The sequence below is a fragment of the Muntiacus reevesi genome, chromosome 6 (genome assembly GCF_963930625.1).
Source record: "Muntiacus reevesi chromosome 6, mMunRee1.1, whole genome shotgun sequence".
NCBI lineage: Eukaryota > Metazoa > Chordata > Mammalia > Artiodactyla > Cervidae > Muntiacus > Muntiacus reevesi.
Window position 1 is genome coordinate 72,509,233 of NC_089254.1, and position 18,530 is coordinate 72,527,762.

Consider the following 18,530-nt stretch of genomic DNA (forward strand, 5'->3'; position numbering starts at 1 on the left):
CTGCACTGGGAGCATGGAGTCTTAGCCACTGAACCACCAGGGAAGTCCCCTATCTGGAAATTTTTTTAATAAAGTAAATTTCACAAAGAGAGAGAAAGTACTAAAAGTTGAGTTATTACACATGTTCTTCTATACAAAAACAGATTTGCTCTTTCTCAAGCTTCCATTGGGATGACAACTTGGACATAGGAATTGTCATGTGCTGATAAGGTTAAGAATATTGTGAAGCAGATGTCTCTGGCAGCACAGTGGATGAGAGTCCGCCTGCCAGTGCAGGGGAAACACGTTCAGTCCCTGATCAGGGAGGATCCCACATGCCGCAGGCAACTATGCCCATGCATCACAATTAGTGAAACCAGTCTTGGGGCCCATAGGCCACAACTACTAACCCCGAGTGCTGCAACTACTAAAGCCTGTGCACCCAGAGTCCATGCTCCACAGCAAGAGACGTCACCTTAGTGAGAAGCCCACACACCGCAACAGACAGTAGCCCCACTCACTGCAGCTAGAGATAGCCTTCACACAGCAATGAAGAGCCAGTACAACCATAAATAAATAAATAAATTTTAGGGGAAAAAATGTATCATGAAGCTAAAGTTGGATGCTGCATTCGTATGCTAGGGCCACCATAACAAAGCACCACAAAACAGATGGTTTAAACAACTGAGATTTATTCTCTCCCAGTTATGGAGGCTGGAAGTCCAAGATCAAGGTGTCCACAGGGCTGGTTCCTCCCGAGGCTGTGGGAAAGACTCTGTGCCTAGCCTCCACCCTGGCTTCTGGTGGTGTGCTGGCAATCTTGGTGTTCTGAGGCCCATAAAATCATCACCAGAGATCTGCTTCCAACTTCACAAGGCTTTCTCCTCATGTGCACCTCTGCATTTAAATTTCCCACTTACAAGGACATCAGTCATTGGATTAAGACCATCCTACTCCAAGATGACTGCATCTTAACTACATCTGCAATGACCTTACCTACAAATGAGATCATATTCTAAAGTACTGGGCATTAGGGCTTCAAACATATGAATCTGGAGGAACACAATCCAGCCCTTTACTAAGCCAGTCATTCAGGAATGGGACTGTAGCCTCAGGCAGCATCCCAGCCCCCAAAGCCCCAGGAGGCAGGTGGCCCATGTTCTCAGGGTCTAGGACTGGCATCACAGGAGACAGGGAAGGTCCCTCTCAGCAGACAGCAAAAGCCCACACAGCAACAACGACCCACCCAGTACAGCCAAAATAATTAATTTTTTTAAAAAGAACACAAGGGAGACCAGAATCTCCAGACAGAGACAAATCTCTAGAAATGGTTGGTGCTTAATGCAAATTATTAAGGAGAGCTTGGTTCAAACTTGGAAGAGCTCTTCATCTTCTTTGCAGGTTTCCTCATTAGTGAGTTAAATCCAGCTTTGACATGAATTAGTCTATCTGCAAGAGAATGATATTTTTAATAGTGATCTTTAACCATGAGATTGAATTAAATCCAACAGAAAATCACCAACAGAAAAGAGGCTTTCTGGGAGGACAGAGCCCTAGGTAATGCCCCCTCAGAGGTCTGAGACAAAGTGAGACCCAAGGGAGCAGTGACCAGGAACCAGAGAGTGGGAGCAGAGACCAGCTTACTGGACACTGAGAACTGACAGGTGGAGGTTGGTGGCGATCAGCAAAATGACTGGTGAGCACAGGCGGGGTGAAAGTCAGCCTGGGGAAGTACCTTCAGGAGGGAATGAAAATTCTTTAATGCCAGAAAGTAAGTCACCAGAACAAAGGCACTGACCTTCACCAGACTCCATCGAGGGGGTTTCCAAGGGGCTGCTTACCAGTGCATAGGCAAGAAGGGAGGACCACAGAGGGCAGCCCGCAGGGAGGGCAGGGAGCATCTGCTGGGTCCAGGAGGCACATGTGGAGAGGGCCAGTCCCTTCATTCGTGTTCCTCTGTGAGCCCATCTCACTCACAGACACCCTGACACAGGCCCTGTTGGCGTTCACTAGTTCCCAAGCTCTCCAGGTGGCTCGGTGGGAAAGAATATGCCTGCCAGCGCAGGAGACATGGATTCGATCCCTGGGTCAGGAAGATTCCCTGGAGAAGGGAATGGCAATCCACTCCAGTATTCTTGCCTGGGAAATCCCATGGACAGAGAAGCCTGACAGGCTACAGTCCATGGGGTTGAAAAGAATTGGACACAGCTGAGCAACTTAGCAGATGGGAAACCTCAAATCTGAGAAACACGGTTGGTAGACATGGTGTTGACTGGACAGCCAGCCTGAGCACCAACCCTGGCTGTGCCGTCTGCTTGCTGTGTGTCCTTGGGCAACTCCACTGGCCTCTCTGCGCTTCTCTTTCCACATCTGTAAAATGACCTGACTGAGAAAGAGGCTGCACCCCCACTCCATACTGTGTGCCCGCCCCACCCCCAGCACCCATCTGTTCCCCAGGGCCAACACTAAAACCTCCTACCCTCCCACCTCTGAACATAGTTTCCCTTAGTTTGCCAGCATCGGGAACCCCATCTTCCCCAAAATGCTTAAAGGCTTGGGGCACAAGAATGTGTTTTTGCTCTTATTATCTGAGTAATTTGGCCAGTTATCACCTTCAATTTGCTGATGCAGATGGGGTCTGGCTCAAGAGTGATGCAGATCAGACCTCCTGCAATAGAGCCTGTGGTGTCTGCTGAGGGGAGCCCTCTTAGATCACTAAAGGCTGGTGTGATCCAGGGTGGAATTTAGAGAGAGTTTCTATTGAGTCCAAGGGCACCATGACTGCCTGGGGCTGTTATAGTATACTACACAGAAATCAAGAGTGAGGACTGCTGGGGTGTGAGGCTCTGAGATGGCAGCAGGCCAGTCCCTTCTGTCCCTAACAGAGCTTGTCCTGTCATGTCCACAAAACAAGTTCTCAGCCTGCACCTTGGGCTTAACCACGACCCCCAGAATAATGACCCCATACCAATCCCACAATGTTGCTGGTACCGAGCAGACCCTAGAAATGTTTGCCTGCTGGCTGGCTGGCTGGATGAGTGAATGGGTTTTCCCATACTTTTAGACAGGAAGCTGATCCCATATCCCAGGCAGAACTGACTTGGAGCCCAGGTTCTGCATCCTCACCCTCCGTCAGCAAGAGCAGATGGTCCAGGAACTGCTCAGCCCCCAGAGCGGCCACATCCGCCACCCAAGGACCAGGAGTGCAATGAGGAAGTACGTGCCCAAAACAACAAAGGCAGCAGTTGAAATACAAATGGGATAATGATATTCAATGTCTAACTTTTAAAAAGCCAAATGCCCACCAGCCAGTTCTTCCAACAAGCATTGAAGGCTGGTTGTGGCCAAAGTCTGCAGAGGTCACCTCCATGGTTGGAAATCCAGCCTCCTGAAGGGGTAAGTGGTGGCCACGTCACTGCAAGGCTTCCATGTCTTCAGAGAGATATGAGGGGCACACCTGGAGGGTGTCAGGCCAGGGACTCTGCTCTCTCTCAGGACAAGGCTGGCCCAAGACCTTTCCACACAGCCCCGGGGACAGGCAGGCCCCTGAGGAGGAGCCTCAGCCATGGGAGAGCCCCTCACATCTAGCACCCCCACCCAGCCAGTCTCTGAATTAAAACACTGAGGTTGAAGCCAGGTAAACTGCAAGGTGGGATTCTATGCAGTTCGGCAGAACCCTGATGGAGCAGGGCAGGAGGCCTCCTGGGGGTGTGGGGGGGACCCGGTATGGGGAAGGACGAGGATCAGGACACCTCTGTAAAAGCCAGCACCCTGCAGACCAGAGGGCCCAGCCTGGCCAGTCCACACGCTTCCATCCACCCCTTCAAAACCTCAGGGCCTGTGCCTCAGCTCTCAATAAACCCATACCAGGGAGCTAGAAAACTTAGTGGCTCTGCTTTGAGCTAAAATTATATGCAATTTGTGTGGGAACATCAGCTACCTGTCACTCAGCAGAGGCCAAGTGCAGCTGCCAAGCTCTCGGTTCACCCAGAAGAGGAAAAGCACTGACACCGTGCTCCCTGCAGCGTTCCCGGATGTCGGGTCTACAGTCAGGCAACCTTGGGAGGGATGCTGGGGCGGGGGGAGGGGGCAAGGTGTGGCGTCTTCAGGACGTTGGTCATCTCTTGGGTGCTCACCTGAGGGGTGGGAGGTTTCTGAGCAGCAAAGGACTGTCCAGTCCTCCAAGCTGAGGATTCGGCAGCCTGTAGGACCCTCGAGACTGGCCCAGAAAAACCGCCCGGATCTCAGTGCCCAGCTCCACCTAGCTGCCTTTGCTCTCCCCTCACAGGAAGTGGGGCTTCCCAGGTGGCTCAGATGGTAAAGAATCTGCTTGCAATGCAGGAGATGAGGGTTCAGTCCCTGGGTGGGGAAGATCCCCTGGAGAAGGAAATGGCAAACGACTTCATTACACTTGCCTGGGAAATCCCATGAACAGTGGAGCCTGGCAGGCTAGAAAAGAGTGGAGCCTGGGGGTTCCAAAAGAGTCAGACATGACTGAGCACAACGCAACCAGATCACAGGAAATGGGTGGGGTAGGACTGGCTGGCATACCACTGCCCAGGGGGACCATGCCCCCTCCACTTCCCCAGGGAGTCTGCAGCAAGCAAGAGCGGCTGCCAAGGGGGTGAGTGTGTCCTTGCACACCTGGAGAGCGCTGGACAAATGCCAGAATGGCCATCACTGCCTCTCTTTCCAAACTTTCCCAACTACCCCCACCCCCATCCCACCAAGATGCCTTGTACCAGCTGGAACCGGCCTGGCTTAAGAAGAATCCCACTCTGGGCCTCCAGAAGAGCTCAGAGGTTGGCTGTGGTGTTGGGGGAGCGAGGCCAGGAGGGGAGGTGGGGCCACCCCGGGTGACTCAGGGGTTGGTGTCAAGTGATGCCCATTCTGCAGCCCCAGGGGAACTTCCCAAGGCCAAAGAGAGGGAGGGGAACACAGGGTAATTTCCCAGGAACCAAAACTTCTCTTGGCAGCACACGGGCAGCCCCCAAGCCACAACCTTCCTGCAGCGCCCAGAAAGGCCAGAACCTTGCCCCTGTGCTGTGCTGTTTAGTCGCTCAGCTGTGTCCAACTCTGTGCAAACCCATGGACTGTAGTCCACCAGGCTCATCTGTCCATGGAATTTTGCAAGTAAGAATGCTGGTGTGGGTAGCCTGTCCCTTCTTCAGGGGATCTTCCCAACCCAGGAATCAAACTGGGGTCTCCTGCATTGCAGGCGGATTCTTTATCAGCTGAGCTACCAGGGAAGCCTACCTAGGTCCTAACCCAGGAGAAACGAAAGCAGGCAGGCCAGCGAGGAAATGGGACAGCTTAGCGTGACGGTGTCCTTAGTGTGTGTGGATGTGATCCTGGGTGTGCTGTGAGACCATGGGTGTGAGGGTGTGACCCTGAGTATGATGTGATTTTTTCCCTGGGTGCACAGGGAAGAAATGGCCTCCCGGGCTCCCCTGGCAGCTGTGTTGCCTTTTTGCCCTGGGGGCAGGCTTGCCCCTGAGGCACTGGGCGGTGGCCACCCGCCTGCTGGCAGGGAGGAGGAGGCAGCCCTCTCCAGCGAGCGCACCCAGGCCTGCAGTGGAGGGGGGCAGCCCTGCTGACCTGAGTCAGCCCGAGTTTGGTCTTACCTTTCCTTGAAGGATTACCCAGGTACACAGCCAAGCGGCCTCATTGCACATCGGGGAGGTCTAACGGCTACTCCCTTTGTCTAGGTCTGCCGGCTTTTGTTCAAGCTGCAGTGTTTCCACTCCGTCACTTCATGATCTCTTTACCCAGTCATAGTGAAATGGAGCAGGACACTATGGTCGTTGCCCTGCCCCCATGTCCTCTTGAGGGTGCCTTTTGTCTGCGAAAAAAACTTAAGCCAAAGAATAAGTTTAATCAGAAATGTAAGAAAATGCAGAAACAAAGGAAAACAGTCAAAGGAGACCATTTAATAATAGTTGAGTCATTAAGCAAAGTCAAGGACCCTTAGCTCCTCTTCAGGGGCTACAGATGATACTCTGAGGATCTCTGTGAGCTGTCTTACAGACAGTGAACCCTCCACCCAGTGCAAGAAGTTAACTGCTTGAGGACCAGACTGTAGCCATGACAGAAGCTGCCGCAATTCCAAGAACTGGCCTCAGGGAAATGAGAACAAATCAGCCCTGGAACTAGAGAGTAATTGTACTTAAAACAATAGAGATGACGCTGGTCAGACCACCACATGACCAATTTCAAGGTGACTGTCAGAGCTGATTTGTTGTCTCTACAGGTAGCCCCCTCTCTCTGTCTTATGCCTGCTAATTGTCAGAGGTGGGAAGTCAGCCTTTGGACAGGAGTCCATCCACCGACTCCCAGTTGGCAGCATCCTAAACAAAGCAAGCTTTCCTTACCACCAGCCTTGCCTCTTTATTGGCTTTTGAGTGGCGATCAGCTGGGCCCCACTTTCAGTTACAATAGTCCAGTTGCACCCTGGTGTCCTGGTATACACGTGAATATGAAAGAGCATAAGAAGTACATAAAGTACATGTGTGCACATATATGTAACGTGCAAAGACAGGTGTAGGTCTATAGACAGAAAGAGAGCAAGACGGTATTGCTTGTGTGCCATGGTCACGGTTGGGGATCTCGGTACAAAGTTTATGGGATTTCTTGCAACCTTCCCGATACATTTTAAATTACTCAAAATAAACAGTTTTTTATTTTTTAAATAACACCATATGTGAACCAGGGTTTGGGTTTTCTGGAAAGATGACCCAAATCTCTGTCAGATGAATGCAGGGCTTCATCTGTGAGCTCCGTCCGCAGAGGCCCTTCTCTGGGACTCACTGGACCTCTGACCTACCAGGAGCCTGAACACCATCCTGCTACTGCCCTCATGTAACCTGTCCCCCACAGATCCGGCATCCCAGCACCTCAGGAAACCACTGGCCTGGGCTAATTCAGGAGCTCCCCTCTCCCAGGTTTCCCGGGCCCCTGGCCAGACTCTGCTGTCCTGACAGACTCAGGGTGAGATAGCCTCTGCACCCTCAGGAGAGCTGTTTTAGAACACAGGCCTATGTCTTCCTACTGCCCGTCACCTAGCCACTGTCACCTCCCCAGGCACCCACCCCCAGGTCACTGCTCCAGTACTTTCCACGTAAAGACATTGGCCCGAGGGCTGGAAGTGGGGCAAACACTTGACCTCCCTGGCACAGGCCCCTGCTCAAGGGGCACCCCAAAAAGCATGGAGGACCCCGAGATGGAAAGCGGGGGAGTTGAGGGGCACAGCCGTTCTGGGGCAAGCAGAAGAGGAAGGAGGGGCCTCGCTGGCCTTGGGGAACAGGAGTGGGGGCAGGTACCTCACTGAGGGCAGCGGACAGACTTCATGCCCGACAGAGCCCCTGCCCCGGGTCCCAGAGCGCTCTGTGCCTCCATCCCCCGCTTATGACATTAGGCTGAGAACACAGCCCTGAGGGCTCCCGGGTGGTAGCCCACCGCCCTGAGTCCCCTCCGGCCGGCTGCCCCTTGCCTTACCTCAGAGGTTAGTCCCAGCCGGTCACCTCCCTCCACAAAGGGAGTCAGTGGGCCCCTGAGGTCCTGGGGTCTCAGCCAAACAGACAGGGAAACCTTTCCATCTCTGTATCCTGTACCGTAGGACAGGGCAATGGACTGAACCGTGTCTCCCAAAACTCATGTGATGATTTATCCCCAATGTGACTTTCAGAAAAAGACGTGGGGCTTTTAGGAAAATGATTAAGGTTAAATGAGGTCATAAGGATGAGGCGCTAATCTCATAGGACTGGTGGCCTTATAAAAGGAAGAGACACCAGGGCTGTCTCTTGCTCTTTCTCGCTCTCTGTTTCTCTGACACGTGTGAACACAGCAGGAAGGCAGCCATCTACAGGCCAGGAAGAGGCCCCTCACCAGAACACAGCCCTACTGATCTCGGATTTCCAGCCTCCAGACTGTGAGAAATCAACGCGGTTTGAGCCACCAGTCTGTAGTATGTTGTTATGGCAACCAAGCTGACTAAGACAGATGGAAAACACATCGAGTGTGCCAAAGCAACCTGCCAGCAGATTCACATTAGCCATCAGGAGATGGTTTTTTAAATAGAATTAGTATCATTTTACCTTCACATCAGCTTCAGTAATAATGCTAATAGCTGATGCTTCCTTCATGTCAGGAATCACTGTGATCCTCGAAGTGACCTGGGCTATAGGTACCTCTCATGAAGCAGGTGAGGACACCAGCCCTTACCTGCCTGAGGCCACACACCCAGGAAGGGAGAAACAGAACTGAGCCCCGTGTTGCACTGACCCATGGTTTGCACCCCTCTGCATGCTGCCTCCAGGTTTGCAAAGCGCTTTCACAGGCATCATTATTTAACACAGATTCACCCAAGGCACTGGTGGGCTCCTTCTGCAGCCCACACGCTGAGTACATTAGTGCTGTAGTCATAGTCACCAGAGGCAGCTGTACCACTGCCCCAACCCTGGGCTCCATGCAGAAGGTAGGAAGCAGTCAGACTGTTAACACAAGTATGTGTAAAGTTGCAGTTATATAAACTACAAATTCAATGCCATTCCATTTAAAACTCCAGCTGGAAAAACACAAACAAGCACATTCTAGAATTCATATAGGACAGAAGAGATCTGCAGACAGCTCTGACCCCTTTGGAAAAAGAATAGAAGGAGGATTTGCTCTCCCAGGCACTCAGACTGATTTTAGAGGTGAAAAGCTGGAAGAAGGACCTTGGTTCTTATCTTCACTGAAGAAAGAATTCAGCAAAGAAACTAACATTGTGAAAAAGATAAAGGCATTTATACAAAGCACAGTACATGTGGAAAAATCAAAATACATGTGAAAGAGCACAGAGACGAACTCAGAGTGAGTTGCACCCAATAGGGGCAGCTTAGGTTGCTTATATGGGGCGTTTTCTGGGTTGGTCTCTGGCCAGTCATCTCCATATTCAGCCCTGATGTGAGCATGCATCTCTCAGTCAAAATGGATTCTAGCTCGTGTCTTCTCCCTCCTTTTTTCCTTCCCCTAGACTAAGGGTTTTCTCTGTGCATGGGGTGGCCCAGGAAATCCACAAGAATGAACCAATCAGGGCTCTCCCTGATAACCCATCTCAAAGATAAGCTGATCCTGCTCTAAAACAAACAAAGGCCCCCATGAGGAGCTCAATATGGGAGAGGGGACAGTTTTGTGGGAGGTTTTGTTCCTTGTTCCTGACATGGAGATACACAAAGCCAGACCCCACATCACAACATTTACAAAGGTGGACACCATGCATATTAAAGACCTCACTTGAAAATGTATAGTTATAAAACCATGGGAAGAGCATATTCATCACTAGGGATGTAGACAGTCTCCTTAAATAAAATGAAAATAATAAGTAAAGTCTTCTTAAATAAAAGCATAACCACAAAGTGAAGAATGGATGGATTTGATGACATCGATATGAAGGACTCTGTCCAGTGATGAACACCACATCCAAATTAATGGGTGAAACCACATCTCAAGCTGATAAAGTGAAATCTGGACTGTGAGGAATTCCTGGAATGAATGTTGCAAAGTCAGAAACTCCAACAGATAGATGGGGATGAACAGGAATTATAGGAAAGGAAGCCCAATTGTCTAATGAGTCTAAGAGACACCCTTGCCCTCACCGGTAATAGGATAAAGCACAGCTTTTAAAAGGAGAGGCCAGTTTGTACGCAATAGAATCATACACAAAAGTTAGAAGTGGTATGATACCAAGTGCTGGCTAAGATATGAAGAAACGGGGATCTTCCTGCTCCACCAGGAGGAGAATAAACTGGATTCGGCCATCTCGGAAAGCAATATGCAGCACTCAGAAGGTGAAGCAGGTGCATGCCCACAACCAAGAACTCTGCTGCAGAGCAGACCTTCCAGAGAGACCCTCACAAACAAGAAGACCCCTCCAAGAAGGGGTCTGTGGAGGATGTCCATCGCCAGATACAGGGTGGCAGCAAGGTATTGATTGCAGACAACCCCGGCATCCTCAGGAAAAGAATAACCAAGTCAATGTACCAGGTTGTTCGCTGACCCAACATGCAGTCCCCACCGCTTCGTCTACCTGCAGCCTGGAGAGCATATGTATCCACTCTTTTCAGATGCCCACGCCAACAGAGTGATAGCCAATAAGAGAAGTAAGAGTCTACTGAAGATGAGTGGGCACCCCTTGTTCCCTAACCTGTTCAGCACACTAGGGACAGCAGAGATAAGAAGAGGCAGAGACAGAGGCCACAGGTAGAACAGGAAAAGACATGAGAGGTGTGTGGGACACCAGTGAGAACAGTGAACGGGGACTGCTATTCCTTTCCACCCTTCCACGGAAGCTTTGCTTTTGTGTCTCTCTTGCCTTCTGAATTGGCCTTCAAAGCCATCCAGTGGGGTGGACACAAGGCCTCCTGTCTCACTGAGGGCAGTAACTAGGGTTGGTGGTGGTGCTATCTGTGTTCCCCTCCACCCTCCCCACAGTCTCAGGGCCCTCCCAGTACCTGTCAGCTGTGTTTGTTCCGGTCACTGTGTTTCAGGTTAGAAGCTGGAATTCCCATCACCAATTGCCAATGTGTGTGTCAAATTTGGAGGTGGGGACCCACCATACATCCAGGTAATTCTCTGACACCAACAAGGTGTCCTACAATTTCACTCACTTCTGACACCATCTACCTGGAGGTAAGGTCAGATCCCACAGGAGTGACCCTCTCCCTTAGATGCCAGTGGAAAACCCAGGTTGTCACCAGTGCTTCTGATCAGCAAGCTCTAAACTAGAGGTTCCACGACCCACTCCTTCCTCAGGCTTGATATTAACTTGCTAAACTGGCTCACAGAACTTAGGAAACCCATCTATTCACTAGTTCACCAGTTTAATATGTGTGCATGCTAAGTCGCTTCAGTCGTGTCCGATTCTGCCACCCTATGAACTATAACCCACCAGGCTCCTCTGTCCATGGAATTCTCCAGGCAAGAATACTGGACTGGATGACCATGCCCTCCTCCAGGGGATCTTCCCAACACAGGGGTCGAACCCACGTCTCTTATGTCTCCTACATTGGCAGGTGGGTTCTTTACCACTAACGCCACCTGGGAACCCCCAAGTGGATATAGTTCAGGAACATCCAGATAATGGAGATGTGCAGGGCAAGGCATGGGGAAAGGGGGCAGAGCTTCCACACCCTCTCCTCACCCTGAATCTCAGAATCTCCAAGTGTTCACCAAGTGGGAGCCTCAAAACCCTATTCTTTGGGGCTTTTATGGAGGCTTCATTACATAGGCAGTATTGATTAAATCACTGGCCATTGGTGATTGAGTCAGCCTCCAACTCTTCTTCCCTTCCAGTAGGTGGGGTACTGGGGTGTTAGGATTGCAATTTCCAACCCTCTCATCACGTGGTTCCAAGGTTGGATCCCTTGGAAACCAGCCCCATCCAGAGGTTGCTTTTCCAAAATCACTTCATTAACTTAACAAGAGACACTTTTTATCATTCTCTCCTCTTAAGAAATTCCAAGAGTTTGAAGAGCTCTGGGCCATAAACAGAACAAAGAACATGTATTTCTTATTATACATCACAGTATCACAGAGGTCTCTGGGAAAGTCATCAGACCCTGGAGCATCTTGTGACAATTTAGAAGGAAAACACTGAAACACTAGTGGGAGGCTCTGACAAAAAAGGTAGGACCTGGGCACGGATAAGTCCTGAGGTCCCTCCCCCAACTTGTCTCCTGTCAGCCTGGCCCACCCAGACCCCTCTGAGGTCTTACTTCCCTCCACTTTTCAAAGTCCCTCCAGCTCCAAAATGTGCCTCTGGCTCTCCTCATCTGTGGTTTCCTGTTCTTCTCCTCATCCTCTTGTTCCTCCTGGGTGGGTTTAGTGCAGTTTAGGTAAATGACCCTGTTAATCCACCTACTTAACTTTAATATAAAGTCCTGTCCATGAGTTTCCACACCCCACCCGGGGTTCTCTCCCGACTGAGGAAGAAACAGGGGGGGACTGTGATCAGTTTGGGCAACCCACTCAGGCCTGCCTGTCTCCAAGCCTTCAGTTACTGCTTCCCATCTCTTTGTGGCAGGCACCCCTCTGACATCACACCATGTCCTCATGAACCCTGAGCTTTGGCTGAAAGGTATGGAGTTTAGACGTCCCATCTCAAACACAATGAAGCCTGGCTCTCTAGACCTGTTGCCTCACTAGAAATTCAAGTCAGTCTTGAAACTCAAAGTCAAGCAGTGATTGTTTTGTCATATCTGTTATCTGAGTGGAATAAAGTCAGCAGGAGGGAGCCCACAGGACTACCTAATGATGGGGAAACAGATGTGCATTGGTCTTGAGAGGGTAATAGGCAGGAAGGCCTGTTTCCTCCAAACAAAGGAAATAGGCTGGAGTGTCAGACGTTTTTTATCTCTCTCAAGCAGCAGGAGGAAACAAACTACGTATCAGATTTTTTTCCTTTCTCTATACAAATTTAAGAAGAAGAACTAAATTTAGCACAGAAGAACTGAAGAGCCTCTTGATGAAAGTGAAAGAGGAGAGTGAAAAAGTTGGCTTAAAACTCAACAGTCAGAAAACTAAGATCATGTCATCCGGTCCCATCACTTCATGGCAAATAGTTGGGGAAACAATGGAAACAGTGAGAGACTTTATTTTTGGGGGCTCCAAAATCACTGTAGACGGTAGCTGCAGCCATGAAATTAAAAGATGTTTGCTCCTTGAAAGAAAAGTTATGACCTACCTAGACAGCATATTAAAAAGCCAAGACATTAATTTGCCAACAAAGGTCCATCTAGTCAAAGCTATGGTTTTTCCAGTAGTCTTGTATGGATGTGAGAGTTGGACTATACAGAAGGTTGAATGCCAAAGAATTGATGCTTTTGAACTGTGGTGTTGGAGAAGACTCTTGAGAGTCCCTTGGACAGCAAGGAAATCCAATCAGTCCATCCTAAAGGAAATCAGTCCTGAATGTTCATTGGAAGGACTGATGCTAAAGCTGAAACTCCAATATTTTGGCCACCTGATGCAAAGAGCTGACTCATTTGAAAAGACCCTAATGCTGGGAAAGATCAAAGGCAGGAGGAGAAGGGGACAACAGAGGACGAGATATTTGAATGGCTCTATGGACATAAGTTTGAGTAAGCTCCGGGAGTTGGTGATAGACAAGGAAGCCTAGCATGCTGCAGCCCATGAGGTCTCAAAAGAGTCGGACATGACTGAGTGACTGAACTGAACTGATACAAATTTAAAAGGAGGTTTCTCTTAAAATTTTGTGTTGCCATGAAGATACCTGGTTCCACCTGAACCTAATTTTTCTCAAACCTTGAGCTAACCAATGCATTTTTCTTATAGAAATGTTTTTCTTAAGCTATGTTAATGAACTATGTATGTACCCTAGACTCTGTCTTTCTTCAAGTGGGTTCTGCTTAAGACTCAGAACCAATAAGGGCTCAACAAACCAGGATGTTTTACTCATACATTGTTCTCCTAATCTATGTTAATGAAACTATATATTTACTTGGAAACCTGCCTTCTGTCAAGATTCATGTGAATTGTTTTATGGCCCAGGATGACTCACCATGTGCCAATGTTTTCTCAAAAGGCATGTTGTGGGTGAGGGGCCTGGTGCCAGTCTCTGAGTTTTGAGACATTCCCTTTCTCTAATTAGTAGCCTGATAGTAGCTGTATAACACCTGGCTAAAGACTAGCAGCGGGGCACTCTTTCTGCCCTCCTCTGATGTCTATGACAGAAGCTTTCCCTATCTTTTTTCTATTTTAATAAAACTTTATTATGCAAAAGCTCTGAGCCATTGAGCCTCATCACTGGCCCCGGATTGAATTCCTCTCCTCTGGAGGCCAAGAATCCCGGCATCTTTCATGGCTCAGCAACAGCCTTTCAGTCTGATGTTTGAACAGCCACCACCATCATTCACAGTATAGTGCACACCGGCAACAGGGGATTTTGGCCCTACCAGATCTTCGAGGGAGGTAAGGGACTCAGACTGAAGGCTGGAGGTGTTAATATAGCCCGAGAGGAATGGGATGTGCCTGTGGCTCTGCTGTGCCAGCCCATTCATGATGGCCTTCAGCTCTGATGCTTCAGGTTCAGGGCTTCTCCTCTCTGCGAGGGTGGAAACTATGCTCATTCAGCAAGGGGACAATAGGCTTCCAGGACAGACCTGCCTGTTTTCTGTTTAAAGTTCACACTCAGCATGGCTCCATCCTGACCCAGGTCAGTCAGCCCTCAGCAGGGCCAGGCTTTCTTCCCATGCCCAGGCTGGGTGACGTCAGAGCCTCGCTGTACCAAGCAAAGGCACTGGGGCCAGACCTGTCCCCCATGCTCTCCCACCAGGCTGGCTCCCGTGATGAGCAGCAGCACCACGAAGCAGCTCTGTCCTGAATGGACGTGCTGCTCCACGGGAAGCTCTCTGGGTGTCCCAGGAGACAATGGGGGGAAACGCCTTCTCTCTGCTGAGCCCTGCACTGTGGGCATGGGAGGGGCTTCTGGATGACGTCCAAACTGTGGGAGAACACACACTGTGCAGTCTCCTGGGCAGGCAGAGGAAATCCTGCTAGATGCAGTTCACTGTTTTTACAGCTCCTGTAGCTCTGCAGAAGCCCCATATCAAACTGGAGGCCTAGGAGAGAAACTACCTCTGACAACCAGATTCCATCCCAGAAACAGCAGTTCCCAATTCTCAGTACTAGATGAAAACCCTAGCATTTCTGGTTGGTAACCACCAGTCAACTCACGTGCCCAAAAGCACAGCCACAAATGTACCTGATGACTCCCAAATCTGCATCTTTGATGTAAATCTCTCCTGAGCCCCAGTTTCAGATGTGTACCCCAAGCACTCCAAACTTAATATATCTAGAACTGAGCTCATACCAGGGGAAGAAGGTCAGGGAGACTCCACGGACAAGGTGTGCATGCCAAGTTGCTTCAGTCGCGTCTGACTCTTTGTGACCCTATGGACTATAGCCCGCCAGGCCTCTCTGCCCATAGGCATTCTCCAAGCAAGAATACTGGAGTGGGTTGCTATCCCCTAGAGACTGAACCCACTTCTCTTCTGTCTCCTGCTTTGGCATGCTTTACCACTAGCGCCACCTGGACGTGAGGCCCTTAAATTGCACTTTGCAGGAGTTCAGTTCAGTCACTCAGTCGTGTCCGACTCTTGCTACCTCATGGACTGCAGCACACCAGACTTCCCTGTACATCATCAATTCCCATAGCTTGCCCAAATTCATGTCCATAGAGTCGGTGATGCCAACCCACCATCTCATGTTCTGTCGTCCCCTTCTCCTCCTGCCTTCAATATTTCCCAGCATCAGGGTCTTTTCCAGAGTCAGTTCTTCCTATCACGTGGCCAAAGTATTGGAGTTTCATCTTCAGCATCAGTACTTCCAATGAATATTCAGGACTGATTTCCTTTAGAATGGACTGATTTGATCTCCTTTTAGTCCAAGGCACTCTCAAGAGTCTTCTCCAACACCACTGTTTCAAAGCATCAATTGTTCAGTGCTCAGCTTTCTTTATAGTCCAACTCTCACATCCACTGGTCTTCCCTCATAGCTCAGTTGGTAAAGAATCTGCCTGCATTGCAAGAGACCCCAGTTCGATTCCTGGGTCAGGAAGATCCACTGGAGAAGGGATAGGCTACCCACTCCAGTATTCTTGGGCTTCTCTGGTGGCTCAGCTGGTAAAGAATCCACCTGCAATGCGGGATACCTGCGTTCGATCCCTGGGTTGGGAAGATCCCCTGGAGAAGGGAAAGGCTACCCACTCCAGTATTCTGGACTGGAGAATTCCATAGACAGTAAAATCCATGGATTGACAAAGAGTCGGACATGACTGAGCACCTTTCACTTTCACTTTCACTCCAATCCATACATGATTACTGGAAAAACCATAGCTTTAACTAGACGGACCTTTGTTGCAAAGCAATGTCTCTGCTTTTTAATATGTTTTCTAGGTTGGTCATAGCTTTTCTTCCAAGGAACAAGCATCTTTTAATTTCACAGCTGCAGTAACCATCTGCAGTGATTTTGGAGCCCCCAAAAATAAAGTCTCTCACTGTTTCCATTGTTTCCCCACCTATTTGCCATGAAGTGATGGGACTGGATGCCATGATCTTACTTTTCTGAATGTTGAGTTTTAAGCCAACTTTTTCACTCTCTTCTTTCACTTTCATCAAGAGGCTCTTTAGCTCCTCTTTGCTTTCTGCCATAAGGGTGGTGTCATCTGCATATCTGAGGTTACTAATATTTAAAGACTACCAAAAAAAGTATAAAATGAAAAGTCAGTCTCTCCTTCCCATGTCCATCCCTGGATTGGGTCCACTAGGAGCCATGAAATGCATAATGCCCTAAAGCTGACAACACACCATGAAGCTCAACACACATCAAATGTACCACCTTGCAATTAACTAGTATTCTGCTCCTGAACATTCAAGTTGCTCCCAAACTTCTGCTCTAGTGAATGTAGTGAATGTATATGCATGCTGCTGCTAAGTCATGTCAGTCGTGTCCAACTCTGTGCGACCCCATAGATGGCAGCCCACCAGGCTCCCCCGTCCCTGGGATTCTCCAGGCAAGAATACTGGAGTGGGTTGCCATTTCCTTCTCCAATGCATGAAAGTGAAAAGTGAAAGTGAAGTCACTCAGTCATGTCCAACTCTTAGCGACCAGACCACACAAGGAATGTTTGTGTGTATATGTGTGTGCATTTCTGTCCCTCTTCCCTCAGCTCCATACAAAGGGATGCCATGTCTCTCTACTTTCTAGACAAGGAATCTGGATATAGTGTTTTCCTGGGACGGCCAGGATTTCTCATCCCCTCCACCCCGAACTCTGTGTTACAGAGACTAAATTCCAGGCATGAACGGCTGAGATGTCAGGCCTCCCTCTCCCTGGCCAGACCTCACTGATAGTTAAGAGGGGGCTCTACCCCAGGGTCAGCGTGCTCACACTTCTGTTCACCTGTGCAGTGGAGGCTCTGCCAGGAGAGGAGACTGTAGTCTACCAGGCTCTTCCGTCCATGGGATTCTCCAGGCAAGAGTACTGGAGTGGGTTGCCATTGCCTTCTCCAATGTATATGCATACACATATGCATATACATACATATGTAAGTATGTCAGTAAGATGAATTTGTTGAGGTGAAACTGTGGACCAAAAGTATATGCATTTCTAGTTCTGGTTGACAGATATGGCTGAAGTGCCCTCTACAATGACTATACCAATCTACATCCCCACCAGCAACATAGGAGAGAACTTTTTCCTCCAATCCTCCCACACACAGTATATTATCAATTTTAGATTTTTGCCAATCTTATCAGTGAAGAATGATGGTATCGTCATATATTTTAAATTGTTTATTTCTTATTATGGTGAGGTTGAATATCTTTTCATATGTGTAAAAGTCATCTACTGAGCTTCTGTGCTGCAACTACTGAAGCCCAAATGCTCTAGAGCCTGCGTTCCACAAGAGAAGCCACAGCAAGGAGAAGCCCATGCACTGCAACTGGAAAGTAGCCCCTGCTCCCCGCAACTAGAGAAAAGGCCCCTAAGCAACGAGGACCCAGGATAGCCAGATTAATTAATTAATTAACTCTTTTAAAGAAAAGAACAAAACATCATTGAGCTGGGGAACAACTTCAAGTGGCCTGATCATTGCAGAGTTAGAGTCCTCCACACTGGGTTAGGAAGATCCCCTGGAGGAGGAAATGGCAACCCACTGCAGTATTCTTGCCTGGGAAATCCCATGGACAGAGGAGTTTGGTGGGCCACGGTCCATGGGGGGTCACAAATAGTCAGAAATGACTGAGATAATAAAACAACAAACAGTGAAAAAAAGGATGTAGAGGGGCAGACAGAAAAAAGTTTTGAAAAAATGATGGTCACATTATTTCTCATCACTCAGGATATTCCCCCATCACAGTGCCTCATCACTCAGGATATTCCCCCATCCCAGCCCCCCATCTTCAGGGCTGCAACCCCATCCTAGCCCCCCATCCTAGCCCCTCTTCACTCAGGAGAGCCTCACCTGCAAGCAGAATGACCTCAGAGAGGGGTCCAGGAACCAGGACAAAAGTGAAAACATTTTGGGAGATTCTGAACCTTGTATTTCTCCTTTCTTCTCCCTTCTTTGCTTGTTTCCTGACAGTGAATTCTTCAATTCGCAGGACATGTTTCAGGAACACCAGCAATGGGAGCTGGGGAGATGGTGTTCTATGCCCATAAGAAGAAAAAATGGGTGACCCAGGAGACAGAAGCAGCGTGGGCCCCTGGGCCTGCAGGAAGGGAGACAGAGGGACACGGACAGGGAGGGGGCCATGTGAAGGCTGAAATCTTGGCGGCTCCTTTCACCAGAAATCAGAGTGCTTCCCAACAACAAAGCTACCAGAGGAGGAACACAGGACCTGGCCTTCCAGGAATGAACAATAACATGTCCTTCCTGAATGTTCACTGCGTTCTGGGAACCATGCATAAGTATTCTGTATCCTGTGATTGTCCCCATGGTCCTTGGGGCACAGTGGGAGGAGCTGGCACCTTCACTCAGAGGAAGAGCCTGT

The 18,530-nt window shown here is 49.3% G+C and overlaps 1 long non-coding RNA gene across 2 annotated transcripts; it reads right to left on the reverse strand.

Moving 5' to 3' along the window:
• Positions 1–700: 700 nt before the first annotated feature.
• Positions 701–18,245, reverse strand: LOC136171097 (uncharacterized). 2 transcript variants are annotated; one of them, XR_010663743.1, is made up of 3 exons: positions 18,002–18,245; positions 5,604–5,821; positions 701–2,080 (listed from the first exon to the last, which is right to left on the reverse strand). It is a non-coding gene; the product is annotated as an uncharacterized lncRNA (long non-coding RNA). The 2 variants fall into 2 exon arrangements; XR_010663742.1 differs by having other exon boundaries at positions 5,604–5,833.
• Between the last annotated feature and the right edge of the window lie 285 nt (positions 18,246–18,530).